A 16,977-nucleotide genomic window follows, 5' to 3' on the forward strand; every position below is an offset into this window, starting at 1 on the left:
CTTCTTCCATGTCCCTTGGGGGATTTTGCTTCTCCCTCGGCGATCACGTCTCCCGTCAATCGGCGTTGATGGCACCAGGGTCACACAGCATCATCAACATCTCGCAGCAAACACTATTTTTAGAAGGGCCCTTCTAGGGTGTATGTTTGAATGTGGTATGAATGTAGGAGGAATTGAGTACTAACAAAAACGGTGTATATGCAATTTTTTGCAATTTGTGCAATTTGAATAAAATTATTAGTAATTTTAGCTAGCGCGTGTTGGGTGTACTAATATAACTTTGCCCAAAATTTTTGAGTGTTTAAGGGACAGCTCAGCCCTACACGCTGCTTGATAGGCAAGGGATCAGACCTAGCGCCTGGTGACGAAAATAATTTGACTTTTTTTTTATATTGAATTCAATATATATAAAAAAAAAAATTGGTTGGAAATTAATTGAACCACTTTTTGCACGGAAATAGAACACCAGGGTGGCTACTGTGTTTGACAGGAGCGTATATTACTGTTATTTTTGCAAAAAAGGGCTCGTAATAAAAAACACAAAACTGGAAAAATACACCTTTTTATTTCCAAATGAAATATTGTCTGTATACATTATACTAATCCAACAACAGAAGAAGATAGTGAGTGTACACCAATATTTATGCCTGATACTCAACTCATTAAGCGGTGCAAACATCCGGATGAAGAACAGAACAATGTAGCAATCCAGTTAGAAAAAAAGATTCCAGCAGCATCATGCTTTTTCATCAATAAAACTTCCACATCTTTAATCCATCATTTTAAAAAATATAGGCTATTGTAAAAAAAACATCAATACTTATCAGCACATGCATGAAGACAAGAGATGCGGAGGGAGGTCGACGATCGTTTCGCCCAGTGATATGAGCTTTCTCAAGACCATATATCTCATACGATTTTGAGAGCTCATATCGCTGGGCGAAACAATCAACCTCCCTCCGCACCTCCTGTCTTCATGCATGTGCTGATAAGTATTGATGTTTTTCTTAGTCCTTTTAAAGTGCATCTATATATATAATAGACTAAGTGCCTCAACCTTCAAACAAGAAGAAGAAGTACTTTGCATGAGAAAATGTATGCATGCTCAAACACCAAGTTTAAGGCCTCTTTTCCACGGACTGTTGAGCTGTGTGCTCAGCAAGCAGATACCAGGCAGCAACAAGCAGTTATCAGTCAGCAGTGAGCAGATACCAGGCAGCAGCAAGCAGTTACCAGGCAGCAGCAAGCAGCTACCAGGCAGCAGTGAGCAGATACCAGGCAGCAGCAAGCAGTTACCAGGAAGCAGCAAGCAGTTACCAGGCAGCAGCAAGCAGTTACCAGGCAGCAGCAAGCAGTTACCAGGCAGCAGTGAGCAGTTACCAGGCAGCAGTGAGCAGTTACCAGGCAGCAGTGAGCAGTTACCAGGCAGCAGTGAGCAGTTGTGAGAGTTTGAGAGCCATTTCACTGCCTATTCACAGTCCATGGAAAAGAGGCCTTACCCTAGCAAGTCTGACATTGCAAATCTGGCCTAATTGGCTATTCATGAGGCAATGCTCATGCAAATGCATGCACAAACCAATACCACAAAGCAGTCACCCTGCTACATGCTACATTAGCACTATCCGGCTTAGTGCACACCAGAGCGGTTCGGCAGCGTTTTGCGATCCACTTGCGGCTGCGGATACGCAGTTACCAGGCAGCAACAAGCAGCTACCAGGCAGCAGCAAGCAGTTATCAGTCAGCAGTGAGCAGATACCAGGCAGCAACAAGCAGTTACCAGGCAGCAGTGAGCAGTTACCAGGCAGCAGTGAGCAGTTACCAGGCAGCAGCAAGCAGTTACCAGGCAGCAGCAAGCAGTTACCAGGCAGCAGCAAGCAGTTACCAGGCAGCAGCGAGCAGTTACCAGGCAGCAGTGAGCAGTTACCAGGCAGCAGTGAGCAGTTGTGAGAGTTTGAGAGCCATTTCACTGCCTATTCACAGTCCATGGAAAAGAGGCCTTACCCTAGCAAGTCTGACATTGCAAATCTGGCCTAATTGGCTATTCATGAGGCAATGCTCATGCAAATGCATGCACAAACCAATACCACAAAGCAGTCACCCTGCTACATGCTACATTAGCACTATCCGGCTTAGTGCACACCAGAGCGGTTCAGCAGCGTTTTGCGATCCACTTGCGGCTGCGGATACGCTTGGGTAATGTATTTCAATGGGCTGGTGCACACCAGAGCGGAAGGCGTTTTGCTGAAACGCATACTCCCGCGGTGAGGCATTTTTTGGATTGCGGAGGCGTTTCTGCCTCCAATGTAAAGTATAGGAAAAACGCAAACCGCTCTGAAAAACGGCAGTTCAGAGCGGTTTTGCAGGCGTTTTTGTTACAGAAGCTGTTCAGTAACAGCTTTACTGTAACAATATATGAAATCTACTACACCAAAAACGCTTTACAAAACCGCAAAATGCTAGGTGAAATGCTACAGAAAAATAAGAAAAAGCGTTTCAAAATCTGCTAGCATTTTGCGGATCTGCTAGCAGTTTTTGGAGGATTCCCAATGCCCCCTTTTTATACAACTGGGGGGACCGCAGGGTCCCAGGCTCTCTCACTGCCTGGAAACCACAGCGGCACCCCGGAGGGGGAGGCTGGGTGGCGTGGACGACCCCCCCCCCCCAAGTGTGACCAGCGCCGGGGAGAGCCGTCTGCACCCACCTCCCAATATTAAAAACAGGCACTTACCTTAACGTCCATTGCGTTCTGCTACATGCGCATTCATTTGGGGGCACCACATGAGAAAGGAGAGAAGCATGGGTCACCCCGAGCTTTAGAGCTCAGGGCTGGCTCTCATACAGCACTCCAGAGGGGGGGGGGGGGGGGAGGACAGGCGCACTCACTCCAGGGTTCACACCACCGGAGCAAGCCATCCACCACCTGCCTCCAAAGGATACAGGATACAAACTGCACAAAATGCTTTCCATGAGAAAATTAATGCGCATGTAGCAGAACCCAATGGACGTTAAGGTAAGTGGCTGTTTTTAATATTAGGAGGTGGGTGCGGACGGCTCTCCCCAGCGCTGGCCACGCTTGGGGGGCGGCTGCGCCACCCAGCCTCCCACTCCGGGGTGCCGCTGTGGTTCCCAGGCAGCGAGAGAGCACTTTGCAGTATTGGTTTTTTGACCCTGCATAGTTTGGCATGCGAAAGCAAATGCATATTTGCATGAGCATTGCCTCATGAATAGCCAATTAGGCCGGATTTGCAAAGCCAGACTTGCTAGGGTTAAACTTGGTGTTTGAGCACGCATACATTTTCTCATGGAAAGCCTACTTCTTCTTGCTTCAAGGTTGAGGCACGTACTCTATTAGATAGATAGATGCGGCGTATGCTACGACGCGGGTTGGCTAGTATAAAATAAAACTATTCTTAGCAAAAAGTACCACCCACAGAAAGCCTAATTTGTGAAAAAACTATGTATAGACCATTTAGCTGTGATAAGTAGCAATAACATTTTTGTCGAATGAATGGAAAGAGCATGAAATTTGAAAATTGCTTTGTTTTTTAAGGCAGAAACCCCCTTGGTGGTGAACACTAACTAGGTATAGGGTGAAAAGTGACCTCTATACCTAATTACCCGAAAGGGACTGGACATCTGGGGGTCCACTTATTGAAAAGGCTTCTAGATTCCAACATACACCCCTCAGAACCTGTTCCCCACCTCCTCCTGGGGCACTGGTGTGGAAAAGCCCCTTGTCCATAACTTCGACAAGGGCGCCACAGAAGGGATATACTTTGTTGCCCTCTCTTACAGAGCCCCACATATCATGTCCCACAAAAGTTGACAGCCTGCATGAGTAAGGCCACATACACACATCAGACCATAGTCTTTTGAAAATGAAAGATCACAGACCAATCTTACCACCCTTCATGTAGTATGAGAGCCATACTCTACACAGTCTTTTCTATGGAGCTGAACTCCACATCAGAAAAAAATCTTTGCAAGATGCTGCACGCACAGATGCTGTACAGACACAAAAGATCAGTATCTGCAAAAGATCTGTTCCTGCCAAAAATCCATTCCTGCAAATTGCAATGATAGTCTATGAGATCTGCAGATCATCATACACACATGATTTAACTGACATTCATCTGCAGATCAGATCCACCAGGATGGATTTTCAGATCTGCAGATGATTGCTTGATCTGCAGATGAATGTCAGTTAAATCATGTGTGTATGATGATCTGCAGATCTCATAGACTATCATTGCAATTTGCAGGAGTGGATTTTTGGCAGGAACAGATCTTTTGCAGATACTGATCTTTTGTGTCTGTACAGCATCTGTGTGTGCAGCATCTTGCAAAGATTTTTTTCTGATGGGGAGTTCAGCTCCATAGAAAAGACTGTGTAGAGTATGGCTCTCATACTACATGAAGGGTGGTAAGATTGGTCTGTGATCTTTCATTTTCCAAAGACTATAGTCTGATGTGTGTATGAGCCTTAAGAAGGGAGTTAATGAAAATTTATAGTGGAGATGCCAAGTATTTTTCAAATTTAAAAACAAAAAAAAACTCTTCCCCCACCCCCCTTTTCCTATGCTTCACTTAAAGGGAACCTTTGAGTTAGAGGGATATGGATGTTTCCTTTTAAACAATACCTGTTGCCTGGCAGTGCTGCTGATCTCTTTGGCTGCAATAGTGGCTGAATCACACACCTGAAACAAGCATGCAGCTAATCCAGTCTGACTTCAGTCAGAGCACCTGATCTGCATGCTTGTTCAGGGGCTGTGGCTAAAAGTATTAGAGACACAGGATCAGCAGGAGTGTCAGGCAACTGGTATTATTTTAAAAGGCAAAATCCATATCCTTCTCAATTTAGGTTCCCTTTAAGCCCTTCTCACCATGAAGGCTGGTATAGCCAGGTTAGCTGAGACAACCTGCGTGGGGCCCCACTACACCTGCCTACATGGTAGAAATGAGGGGGCTCTATAAAAGAGGAGCGACAAAGCCTCTCCTCCTTCGTAGCCCTTGTCTATATCATGGACAAGGGTCTCTTCCACACCTCTAATGCCCCAAAGAAGAGGCGAGGGGGAAATAGGTCCTGGGAGCTTATATTGAAGTGAGCGAAACCCCAGATGTCTTGCCGCTCCAAGTAAAAAGGTATAGCGGTCACTTGTGACCCTATTTAGTGTTAAAAAAATAATACATTTTATTGGGGGGGGGGCTTTTTTTTGTAATTCTATTTTCATTTTTGAAGCTCCTGCAGGGGCTCCCCATTTGAAGGAGCAATAAGAATCATCCTGCAGCCCTTGCCCAGTCATATCAGACTAAGTGGTTTCCGCACATGCAGAATCCGAACTAGACGTGATGATGATGATATCCATTCAGTCGTACCCAACTTTTGGTGATTCTATGGGTTAGCTCTCTCCATGCTGCCCGATCTTGTACCATTTCTGCCAGTTGCGTTAAGCTCAATCCTGTGTCAGCTTTGATTGTGTCAAGCCAACGCGTTCTCTGGCGGCCTTGTCGCCTTTTGCCACTGATCAGTCATAGCATTAGGTCTTTCTCTAAGGAATTTGATCGCATCGCGTGGCTGAAATATGTGAGTCTGAGTCTGGTGATCTTGCTATCCAGTGATCTGTCTGGTCTTATACGTTCCAATACTTCTTTGTTCGTCATCCTTGCTGTCCATGGAATGCGAAACAACCGTCGCCAGCACCACAACTCGAAGGAGTCAATTTTTCCTCTATCTGCTTTTCTTAGGGTCCAACTTTCGCAGCCATACATGGTTATGGGGAAACCGATGGCATGAACCAGTCTACATATAGTCATAATGCTAAGGTCTTTGCTTTGGTTCATGCTTACCATTGCATTTCTGCCGAGGGTTATCCAACATTTTATTTCATGACTACAATCACCATTTTGATCGATCTGAGAGTCGAGGAAGGTGAATTTCTTCACACACTCAATCTTTTCATTGTCAACTGCTATCTTGATCTTGCCGTCTACTGTTGTCATGATCTTGAGGATGAGGTCGAACTTTGCACTTTCATCTTTGATTTGATTAATCAGATGCTGCAGACCATCTGATAGCCCATGTTAATCAATAAGTACCCATATCAAATTGTGGTTCCCACTTGCAGGGAAAAAAAGGCTTGATGCCGGCAGCATGAGATCACACACTCCTGGTTACATTTGCCCCTGTTGCCTATACTTTTTAATTTGGAAATAATGGCTCTCAGATTTTGGTGGGAAACTGGTGTTGCAAGGGAAAGATGTTTACATTACAAATTGTACACTATGTCCATTTAACAAGTTGAGGATTGCACTGGACCAGTTCACCTTGGTCCATTCCATTTCAGTTGTGATAAAATCTGACCTACACACATTTTTCTGGAAAGCAAATTGCTAGCTTTCATACAATGAATGAAAAACACCAAAGCTCTGGAGTGGCAACAGACCCTGCCTCTGGTACAGTGCATCCAGGAAAACAGATACAGTACTGCTTAAGCATGGTGTGAATGCAGCTTAAAGCGGATCCGAGATGAAAAACTAACTATAACAAGTAAACTTGTCTATATATCTTATCTATAGTTTAGAGATGGTTTACACAGCAAATCTAGCTGCAAACAGTTTTAATAAAATATGATTATTTATTCCTGTGAAACAACAGCAGCCATGTTGTTTGTAAACATTACACAGAAGCAGGCTTATCTGTATCTTGAGCCATCAGCCTAATCCCCTCTCCTCCTCCCTCCTCCCCTCTGCCTCTAAAATCAATGGCTAGTAACACCTCCCCCTCCTCTTGCCCAGACTGAGCTCCCATGAGCCCTTGCTACTGCCAAGGCTCTCTGAAAATCTGTGGGTGTGGCTTTTTTAGTTTATAGGGAATTAGAGTATTAAAACAAAACAAAAAAGTATTTGGCTTGAGGAATGCCCTATAAACAATAGGAAAGGAACACAATTATGCAATGAGTAAAAGTTCACCTCGGATCCACTTTAACCAGAAAAGGTATTTCTTGTTTCTTTAGCAAATCAGCACTGTGAAATCAGTTTGGAAGCAGAACAGATGTTTCAGGGTAAGCAACCAGCATTTCCCCATACACTGTGGAAGGCAAATGCAGGGCACAGAGCCACTGATTGCTTATTCCCCATGAGAAACTAAAAATATAAGCAAATATACAGACCACAGAGTAGGCATAAGATAGCATACAAATCTTGGTAGCATTCATTTTATCTCTAGGTGCTTTCAGCTTGTAAAACACATTTTTTGAGACTGGCTTGCATCGAAGGTCAGAAATTATGCAGTATGAAGGTATGAGGCAATTGTGAAATGTATATTACCTTATTGCACATCTCATTTACCAGTTATTTTCACACTTGGGTGCTGCGTACACATAATGTCACATTTGCGTTGGCATGTGACATTGTATAATACCTGAAGAAAAACGTAACGTTTTGAAAGCTTCCAATAAACCCTGTACAGTTAGTCATTAAAGGTATCACCGGAATTAACGTTTGATGTCTGCATTTCTGCCTTTTCGATTAACACTGGATCACACTTTACTTGCCTCCCCCGGTATCTTCATTTCTTATTTTACCAAGTCATTTTAGTAAACAAAAGGTACAGAAAATGTAATCTCCAGGGAGGGATCACACTTGTGTTTGCAGGAAATGCAGCGTAGTCCCTGCCCTTTTCTGCACGATATCTTAGTGTACGCAGACTTTCTTTTTTTTTTTTTATTTTAGAGTAGCCAGTGAATTTCTAACAATGAATCACATGCATTGTGTGGAAAAGTAATGCAGGCTTTTTTTTTTTTAAAAGGATAACTGAAGTGAGAAGGATATGGAGGCTGCCATATATATTTCCTTTTAAATGTAGTCTCAATCGATTCTGAAAAAAAAAAATACCGAAAGAAAGGGAAGGCTCTGGTTCCTATAGAGCACTGTTCCCCAACCCTGTCCTCAAGGCCCACCAACAGTGCATGTTTTGTGGAAATCCACACAGGTAGTTAATCAGCTCTGCTGAGACACTAATTACCTCACCTGTGCATGTTTGTGGTTTCCTGCAAAACATGTAGTGTTGGTGGGCCTTGAGGACAGGGTTGGGGAACTGTGCTCTATAGGACCCAGAGCTTTCGCGTTCTTCTCCTGGTCACCACGATCCACCAAAGTGCACCTGAAGACGGGCTGCGCTGTACTGCGCATGCGTGAGCACGCTCTCCTGTCCTTGCAGTAGAGAGCTGCCTGTTTTGGGGAGCACTCGAGTTTGAAGACTTTTTGAAGCATTCCATAGTGGGAAAAATTGAATGGAGGAGCCTGCGGTGGAACGGGAAGGCTCTATAGGATGCAGAGCCTTCCCTCTCCTTAGGTAAGTAACTGTTTTTTGTTTTTTAGGAATCGCTTCAGACTCCGTTATGTAATACCAGTTGTCTGGTAGTCCTACTGATTCTCTGCCGCTAATACTTTTAGGCATAGACCCTGAACAAGCAGGCAGCAGATCAGGTATTTCTGACAGTCAGATCTGACAAGATTAGCTGCTTACTTGTTTCTGGTGATTTAGATAATACTGCAGCCAAATAGATCAGCAGGGCTGCCAGGCAACTAGTATTGTTTAACCTCCCTGGCGGTATGATTATTTCCAGATTTTAGTCTTTTTAAAATGTTTGACCCTAAAATCAGGAAAACATCATGCCGCTAGTCTCTGCTCTCACTCACCTCCCTGGGCTCCAGCGCTGCAATTTTCCCTCTGTCCTTCGAGTGGCGCTGTAACTCTCTAGTGAGATCAATGACCGCAATCGCACCAGAGTGATTCAGAGCCTCGGAGGACAGGAAGGAGAACGGCTAATTGCTTTCTTCTTGGTGGCTCCCATTATAGGCAGGTGCGAGGCACTTCGATGGGCGTGGCCTGCGCGCCTGCCTATGCCTGTTTACATCTGGGCTTATGGGAGCTCCAAGATGTCTATACCCAAGACATGTTTGATAAGCATGTCAAAGTCTGGCTGAGGTACATGGATGATGTGCTGGTGGTGTGGAGGGGTGAGCCTGGAGCAGTTTATTGATAAATTGAACCAGAACCAACGGAATATTAACCTCACTTATGTGTAGAGTCGATCAGGCATCTCCTTTCTTGACCTGTGGATTTGGGCAGAGGGACAAAAGTTGTTAACAAAAACCTTCCGGAAACCAACAGCAGGGAACACTCTCCTCCATGCCACCAGCCATCATCCACGTAGCCTTAAAGAGGAACTGTAACGACAAAACGGCCCCTGGGGGATACTCACCTCGGGTGGGGGAAGCCTCAGGATCCTAATGAGGCTTCCCACGCCGTCCTGCGTCCCTCGGGGGTCTCGATGTAGCCCTCCGTACAGCCGTGACGCAATATTTACCTTCCTGGCTCCTGTGCAGGCGCTCTGATGGCTGTCGGCGCCGAAGTAGGCGGAAATACCCGATCGCCGTCGGGTCTGCTCTACTGCGCAGGTCCAAGTTTCCGGCGCCTGCGCAGTAGAGCGGACCCGACGGAGATCGGGTATTTCCGTCTATTTCCGTGCCGAAAGTCGCCACAGCGCCCCCGCTGGAGCCAGCAAAGGTAAATATTGAAGCTACAGTCGGCTCTGTCGCCGGCTGTTCGGAGGGCTGCAGCGAGACCCCCGTGGGACAGAGGACGGCGTGGGAAGCCTCATTAGGATCCGGAGGCTTCCCCCACCCAAGGTGAGTACCACCCAGGGGAGGTTTTTGTTGTTACAGAGTCTCTTTAAAGATGGTATACCGACGGGGCAATTTTGTCACATCCGTTGTAATTGCTCACGGGAAGGTGATTTTAGAGGCGCGTGAAATGTACGATAGGTTCATAAAAAGAGGGTATGGACATGAAGTCTTGTGCTCCAGTATAGACAAAGCTATAAACAGACCTCGGCTCTCATTGTTAAAGGGGAACTGAAGAGAGAGGTATATGGAGGCTGTCATGTTTATTTCCTTTTAATCAATACCAGTTGCCTGGCAGCCCTGGTGGTCTATTTCTCTGCAGTAGTATCTGATTAAAACCAGAAACAAGCATGCAGCTAGTCTTGTCAGATCAGACTTATAAGTCTGAACCACTGAAACACCTGATCTGCTGCATGCTTGTTCAGGGGCTATGGCTAATAGTATTAGACGCAGAGGATCAGCAGGGCTGCCAGGCAACTGGTATTGTCTAAAAGGAAATAAACATGACAGCCTCCATATACCTCTCTCTTCAGTTCCCCTTTAAGTGGGGAGGAGGGACAGAGGAGGAAGGATGAGAAAGAGGGATCTAACCTCATCCGTTTCATTAGTCCCTTCAATGCCCAGTGGTCAAAAATTCTACAAATACTGGAGCGACATTGGTCGGTCCTTTTGACAGATCCTGAGATTTCTAGAGCAGTGGGGGTTAGACCCCTAATGGTAGCACGTAGGGCTCCAAGTCTGCGTGATGCATTGGTCCACTCACGGGTTCCAAAAAGTAGGGACAGGATGTGGTTGGGAGGCAAGCCTCCAAATGGCATGTGTAGGTGTGGATGTTTGCCAGTATGTGGATGTGACTAAAACATTTAAAGATTCAACGGGTGATCATGAGTGGGAAATACGCAGTTACATTAATTGCAACTCAGAGTGGGTAGTTTACCAATTGACCTGCCCGTGTAACAAAATCTATGTGGGCATGACCACAAAACATCTGAAAAAACGGATCGGACAACATCTTAGTGATACAAGGTGTGGCAGGCAACAAAATGGAGAGTTCAGGAGTACTGTGGCAGAACATTTTAGGACTGTGCATCAGGGAAAGGTTGATGGCCTTAAGTGTCGAGGAATTTATAGATTACCTGACAAAGGAAGAGGAGGTGATAGGGAGAAAGCCCTCCTCCAAAAAGAAAGCAGGTGGATCTATACCTTAAAAGCCCTGGAGCCAGCCGGTTTAAATAGTGACCTGGACTATGCTCCATTTCTGTAGATGTTGAATAACATATTCCTAAAGTGGAGAAAGCTCCCCCGTTCCCATTCCTAGTTTCTATGTGAATCGCTGGTTGTTGAGCTTTGAACTATTTTAAGCAGTGCAGGAAGGAAGAACAAAGATGTAGATTTCCTTGCACAGTAAAGTAAAATAAGGAAGAAAAGGATGAAAACTTCTACTTTCTAGTTAGTATATGCTGTATGCCATGCTGATATCGATAAGTGTTATTTATAAGTCGCAGCATCATCTGTCAAAATGCCGGTAGAAGACATTGGCCTCAATTCACTAAACTTATCTCCTGTCTTTAATAACTCTTCTAGAGTTGTTACCATGGTGATAAGGCATGTAGTATTCAGGAAACATTTTACCTCAGGCAAGCCTAAAGTTAACTCTTCTGTCTTTAAATTAACTCTCCAATCCTTAAAATAACTCCAGAGTTAAAGACAGGCTGTTAATTAGCTGCATGTGAAAATAACTACAGAGGAGGTAAATTAACTACAGGAGAGTTAACTTAAGGAATGAAGAGGTAAGATAACTCTCTCACGTGTGGAGGTAAGTTTTCTCTTGCCTTATTATCTCTAGCATGATCTTAGTGAATTGAGGCCATTTGTGTTTTACACACATACTGGCAACATCACATTGGAACTGACGACAGGAAGTGATGTCAGCACTAGAGGAAGGGAGTTCCTGGCTTGAAGTGCATAAAGGAGGAAGTAAGCCCCCACCGCGCACATCCAGTTGAAGCTCGTGAGAGGCGGGCGCAATGCATAGGTGGGCGGGGCCTGACACCCGCACAGCAGTGTGGAGCGCTCTGGCGACCTGGCAAACCGAGAGGTACCTTGCAAAGCATGCATGCTGGGTGACCACCTAGGACTCTGGAAAACAATCCCTGGACCTGGAATACTAGGATGGGACAAGGGAGATCGGTGTGACATACCAGCGGAAAGATACTTCACTAAAGAGGGCGGTAAGAATCTGAATAGGTAAGTCCTGCTGTGTCAGGTGAAGATTGGCATTGGTTTCTGCTGCCTGAAGCTTTGGTTGATGCGGACTGTACCCTTGATTAGGATATAGCCTAATAGGACATACCAAGAACACTGCGGTTTATTCATTCTACCCACTTACACCCACAAGAGTTCCAAAGAGGCTCCTGGTACCGGTACCTGGTATGAGTGGTGAGGAGGGAATGTGAGGCGCAGTGTGATTGGTGGTGTGGGAGCGCTCCATTTTTAAGTGGTTTTAGCATTATTTACTCCAGCACTTTTGTACCAATAAAGATATTTTTCACAATATACCAGATGAGTGGTGGCACCTACTTGATTATACTTGGTATCCTACACAAGTGACGCCACTCCTGCTATCAGCAGTTTTCTGGTCACACGACGTGGTTGAGGTTGTGCAAAACTTAAATTGACTAAGGAGAACGGCTACCGACGTCTGGATCCCCCGGGAGGTGAGTAAAAACGCCCACTGCACCCTATACTCTGCAAAGAGCTCAGGGTTACTGCCAGTAAGGTTAAAAGGAAATAAATATGGCAGCCTCCATATTCTTCTCACTTCAGTTGTCCTTTAACCTTCCTGGCGGTAACCTCAAGCTGAACTCGGGCTATGCCGCACAGGAGGATTTCTCAGGCCCTGCTGGGCCTTTTTGCATCATTTTTTTTTTCTACACGCAGCTAGCACTTTGCTAGCTGCGTGTGCACCCCGATCGCCACCGCTCTGCGCCGATTAGCCACCCCCCCAGACCCCGTGCGCTTCCTGGCCAATCACTGCCAGGCAGCTCTGAGGAGTGGATCAGGACTCCCTTTGACGTCGTGACATCACCCCGCCCGTCCGACAGGGGGAAGCCCTAATGGGAATCCCGTTCAGAACGGGATTTCCGGACGGGCTTGATCGCCGGAAGCGATCGTAGAGGGTAGGGAGATGCCGCTGCACAGAGGCTGTCATGCAGCTAGCGCTAGGCTAGCTACATGTTTAAAAAAAAAAAAATTTTTTAAATAGTACTGCGCTGCCCCCTGGCGGTTTTAATTAACCGCCAGGAGGGTTAAACACTGTACAGATTTGCCAGGCCCGTTTTCTAGGGGCCGTGCGGCCGCCCTGAGCGCTATTGAGAGGGGGCGCTGTAATGGAGAGGGGAGCCGCAGCGAGGGCAGCCTGACCTCTCCCTCTCTTCCTCTCCCCGGGCCGCCCTCTGTGCTCCCCCCTCAGATGCAGAGTGATTGCAGCAGGGAAGCGCTGTAAATAGTAACTCACCTCCCTGGTTCCAATCGCCGATCACTCACTAGCCGCTGGTCTCCTCTCTGCATATTCGGATATACACACGCTGATTCCTGTTTAGCAGGAAGCAGCGTGTGTATACGTGTCTATGCAGAGCAGGAGACCCGTGGCAAGTGAGTGATCGGCGATTGGAACCAGGGCGGTGGGTTACTATTTACAGCGCTTCCCTGCTGCAATCACTCTGCATCTGAGGGGGGAGCACGGAGGGCGGCCCGGGGAGAGGAAGAGGTCAGGCTGTCCTCCCCATGGCTGCAGCTCCCCCTCTCCATTATAGGGGGGACCTTACTACCTACCTAACCTATACTGGGGGGCAGCTACCAATCTAACCTATATGGGGGGGGACAACTACCAATCTAACCTATAGTGGGGGGCACCTACCTAATATAGCACATACTGGGGGGCAGCTACCTATCTAAGCTATACTGGGGGAAAGCTACCTAATCTAAGCTATACTGGGGGGGAAGCTTTCTAATCTAACCTATACTGGGGGGCAGCTACCAATCTAACCTACACTGGGGGGCAGCTACCTAATCTAACCTATATTGGGGCGTGGCTACCTATCTAACCTATACAGTGGGGGCAGCTACCAATCTAACCTATACGGTGGGGGCAGCTACCAATCTAATGTATAAGGTTTGGGCAGCTACCAATCTAACCTATACTTGGGGGGCAGCTACCAATCTAACCTATACTGGGGGGCACCTACCTAATCTAACCTATACTGGGGGGCAGCTACCTAATCTAACCTATACTGAGGGGCAGCTACCTAATCTAACCTATACTGAGGGGCAGCTACCTATATAAGGTATACTGGGGGGAAGCTACCTAATCTAAGCTATACTGGGGGGAAGCTACCTAATCTAAGCTATACTGGGGGGAAGCTACCTAATCTAAGATATACTGGAGGGAAGCTACCTAATCTAACCTATATTGGGGGGGGGGGGGGGAGGAGGCAGCTACCTATCTAACCTACACTGGGGGGCAGCTACCAATCTAACCTATACTTGGGGGGCACCTACCAAATCTAACCTATACTGGGGGGCAGCTACCTAATCTAACCTATACTGGGGGACAGCTACCTAATCTAACCTATACTGGGGAGCAGCTACCTATCCAACCTATACTGGGGAGCAGCTACCTATCTAACCTATACTGGGGGGCACCTACCTAATCTAACCTATACTGGGTGCACCTACTTGCCTAACCTGTATTGGAGGCACCTACCTACCTAGCTAGCCTATACTGGTGGCAACTATACTGGCTACCTATATTGGAGGCACCTACCTAACTAACCTATACTGGGGGCAACTATTCTGGCTACCTATATTAGAGGCACCCACCTAGCTAACCTGTACTGGGGGCACCTACCTATAACTTATACCAGGGGCGCCTGCCTATCTAACCTATACTGGGGGCAACTATACTGGCTACCTATACTGGAGGCACCTACCTGGCTAACCTATACTGGGGGCAACTATACTGGGGCAGCTATGCCTGGCTACCTATACTGGGGGGGACCTATACTGAGTGCAACTAGACCTGGCTACCCTATACTGCGGGCACCTATACCTGGCTCCGCGCGGGGGGGGGGGGGGGGGGGGGCTGGTAATTTTTACACCCTCGCCCTGGGTGCATTTTAGCCTAGAAACTGCCCTGAGATTTGCAGATGGCTCCTGAAACACAGCAAGCCCATAGGAAAGCACTACTTGCATTTTTGCATTGCAGCAAAAAGCCTGCCATTTCAGTTATGAAATCACAAAGTATGACCACTGCCTTAAAGTACCCCTGAACTGAGAGGGGGTTTGATTGCGTTAGGTGTCATTTTGTGAATGGTGCTGTGACATGTCACAGCACCATCCTCTCAGTCCCGTGCCCCCAGCTCTAGTCAGGCCGAAATCGTCAACTGACTAGAATGTTGATTATGGGCGGGAAGGAAATGGCAGTTATCCTCCCTAAGAACACTCCAGACCACACCCATCTGTAACTTTGTAATTTTTTGACCTGTTAAAAAAAAAAACCCCACAGCATAACTCACCTGCTCCGGGTTCCCTTTTCTGTCTTTTTCCACCTTATCACCTCTCCCATTCCGCCACCATGTCCTTTCGTATTTGCCGACATCTTCACCATTATGGTGAAGTAGGTGAGTTATACTGTGTTTTTTCTTAACAGGTCAAAAAAATTACAGTCCAGCAGTACTTTAATAATAACATGCATCAATTTTACTTTCCAATAAAATTAATTAAAAAAAAAAAAAAAAAAACAACATGCTATTGATTTAGTGAATGCAATTATTTTCAAGATAAATCAATTTCTTCTTTGATTTTTAAGAACAGCAACAGAATCAATATCAAATGAAAAGCAAAATTGATTATTTTTATCAAAATGTGGTGGCCACCTTTTCAATACTTTAGACTAGTAAGAAAGATGAAGCTTTTTGACAGAAATCATGCACACAAGCTAGCCCAGGGATTTATATTTTTTTCCACCCCATCGCCAGCTTTTCTTGTAGTTTCCTTTCCATGTGTAACATCTATGAGAAGCAGCTCATCTCTTCCTTGTGATTCTCTCCATTTGCAGCCTCCTGTGGCCTTGACTAAAATCTGGCCCTGCAGACAAGGGTCTCTGTCAAGCTACAAAGCTGTACATGAAAACCGGCAATAAATCAAGGATGTGGGAAGGACAGCACTGAGGGCAATTGTTAAGCTACACAGACAGGGCAAGGTTTAAGAGACCCTGGGGCCCTCTACCCCTAGGGTCCAGGTAGAACATCTCCCCCCCCCCCCCTACCATATAGGTAGGCAGAATCCCCCATACCTCTCTGGGCTGGGGGGGGGGGGGGGGAAGGGTGTGGTGACTTTCCAGTGCCTGTGCCGAGTGCTAGCAAGTGCCACGCCATAGGATGGGCTGATAGTGGAAACGGGCCTAGCACTGCTGATTTCCTTGTAGAAATTATGATGCCCAGGCTATCATGCTTTCTAAATAACTGATCAACACACTTATGCTTAGCAACTTTATTATTAAAACTAGTAGACTAGTAGACCTAAGCCTGTTTAAAAATGGGCTCTAGGTCTGTCTCTCCCCACCTCATCCACACACGCCTGCATCCTCCTGTCCGTGCTGTGCACATGCACAGTAGCAAAGAGCACAGACCCAAGCACACAGGGACAGGAGTATGGAGGGACAGTTAGGTTTTATTATTAGGTAGGATTGGTAGTCCAGGAAGGAAAAAAAATATGAGAGCTCATAATGAAAACTAATCAGGGGTCTAACTCTTCCCCATACTACACACTTTGCCTCTGTTTCCGCTATAGATCTTTCCCTCTTCATGCCTGGATAAGAAGTGATGGAAATTCTCACACATGGTGGCAAGACGATGAAAAAAATCCACAATAACTTCATAACCTTACCAAACCAAAATAAAAACGTGTCTAAAGTTGGCCTGTAGTAAACACAAGAACAACAGTACATCCAGCAATCTAATGCTACCCGTATCAGGAGATGGTCAGCAGTGGAAGATTTCATTTTCTTCTTGATCTATTTTCTTTAAGCTAAATACATTTCCAAGCATGCTGCAATATTTTTTCTACGGATGCCGAGATATATCCCTGCACCTATTTCTTAAAGCAGACCTTCATTGAAAATGTTATTATTAACTGCAGTCCCTTCTGGCCTTTTAATAACAGTAAACCTGGATTTCAAATAGATCTTGTCAGACAGATATTAAATTATGCAGATCTTGCACGTGAGAC

This window comes from Hyperolius riggenbachi, chromosome 1, assembly GCF_040937935.1.
Source record: "Hyperolius riggenbachi isolate aHypRig1 chromosome 1, aHypRig1.pri, whole genome shotgun sequence".
Taxonomy (NCBI): Eukaryota; Metazoa; Chordata; class Amphibia; order Anura; family Hyperoliidae; genus Hyperolius; species Hyperolius riggenbachi.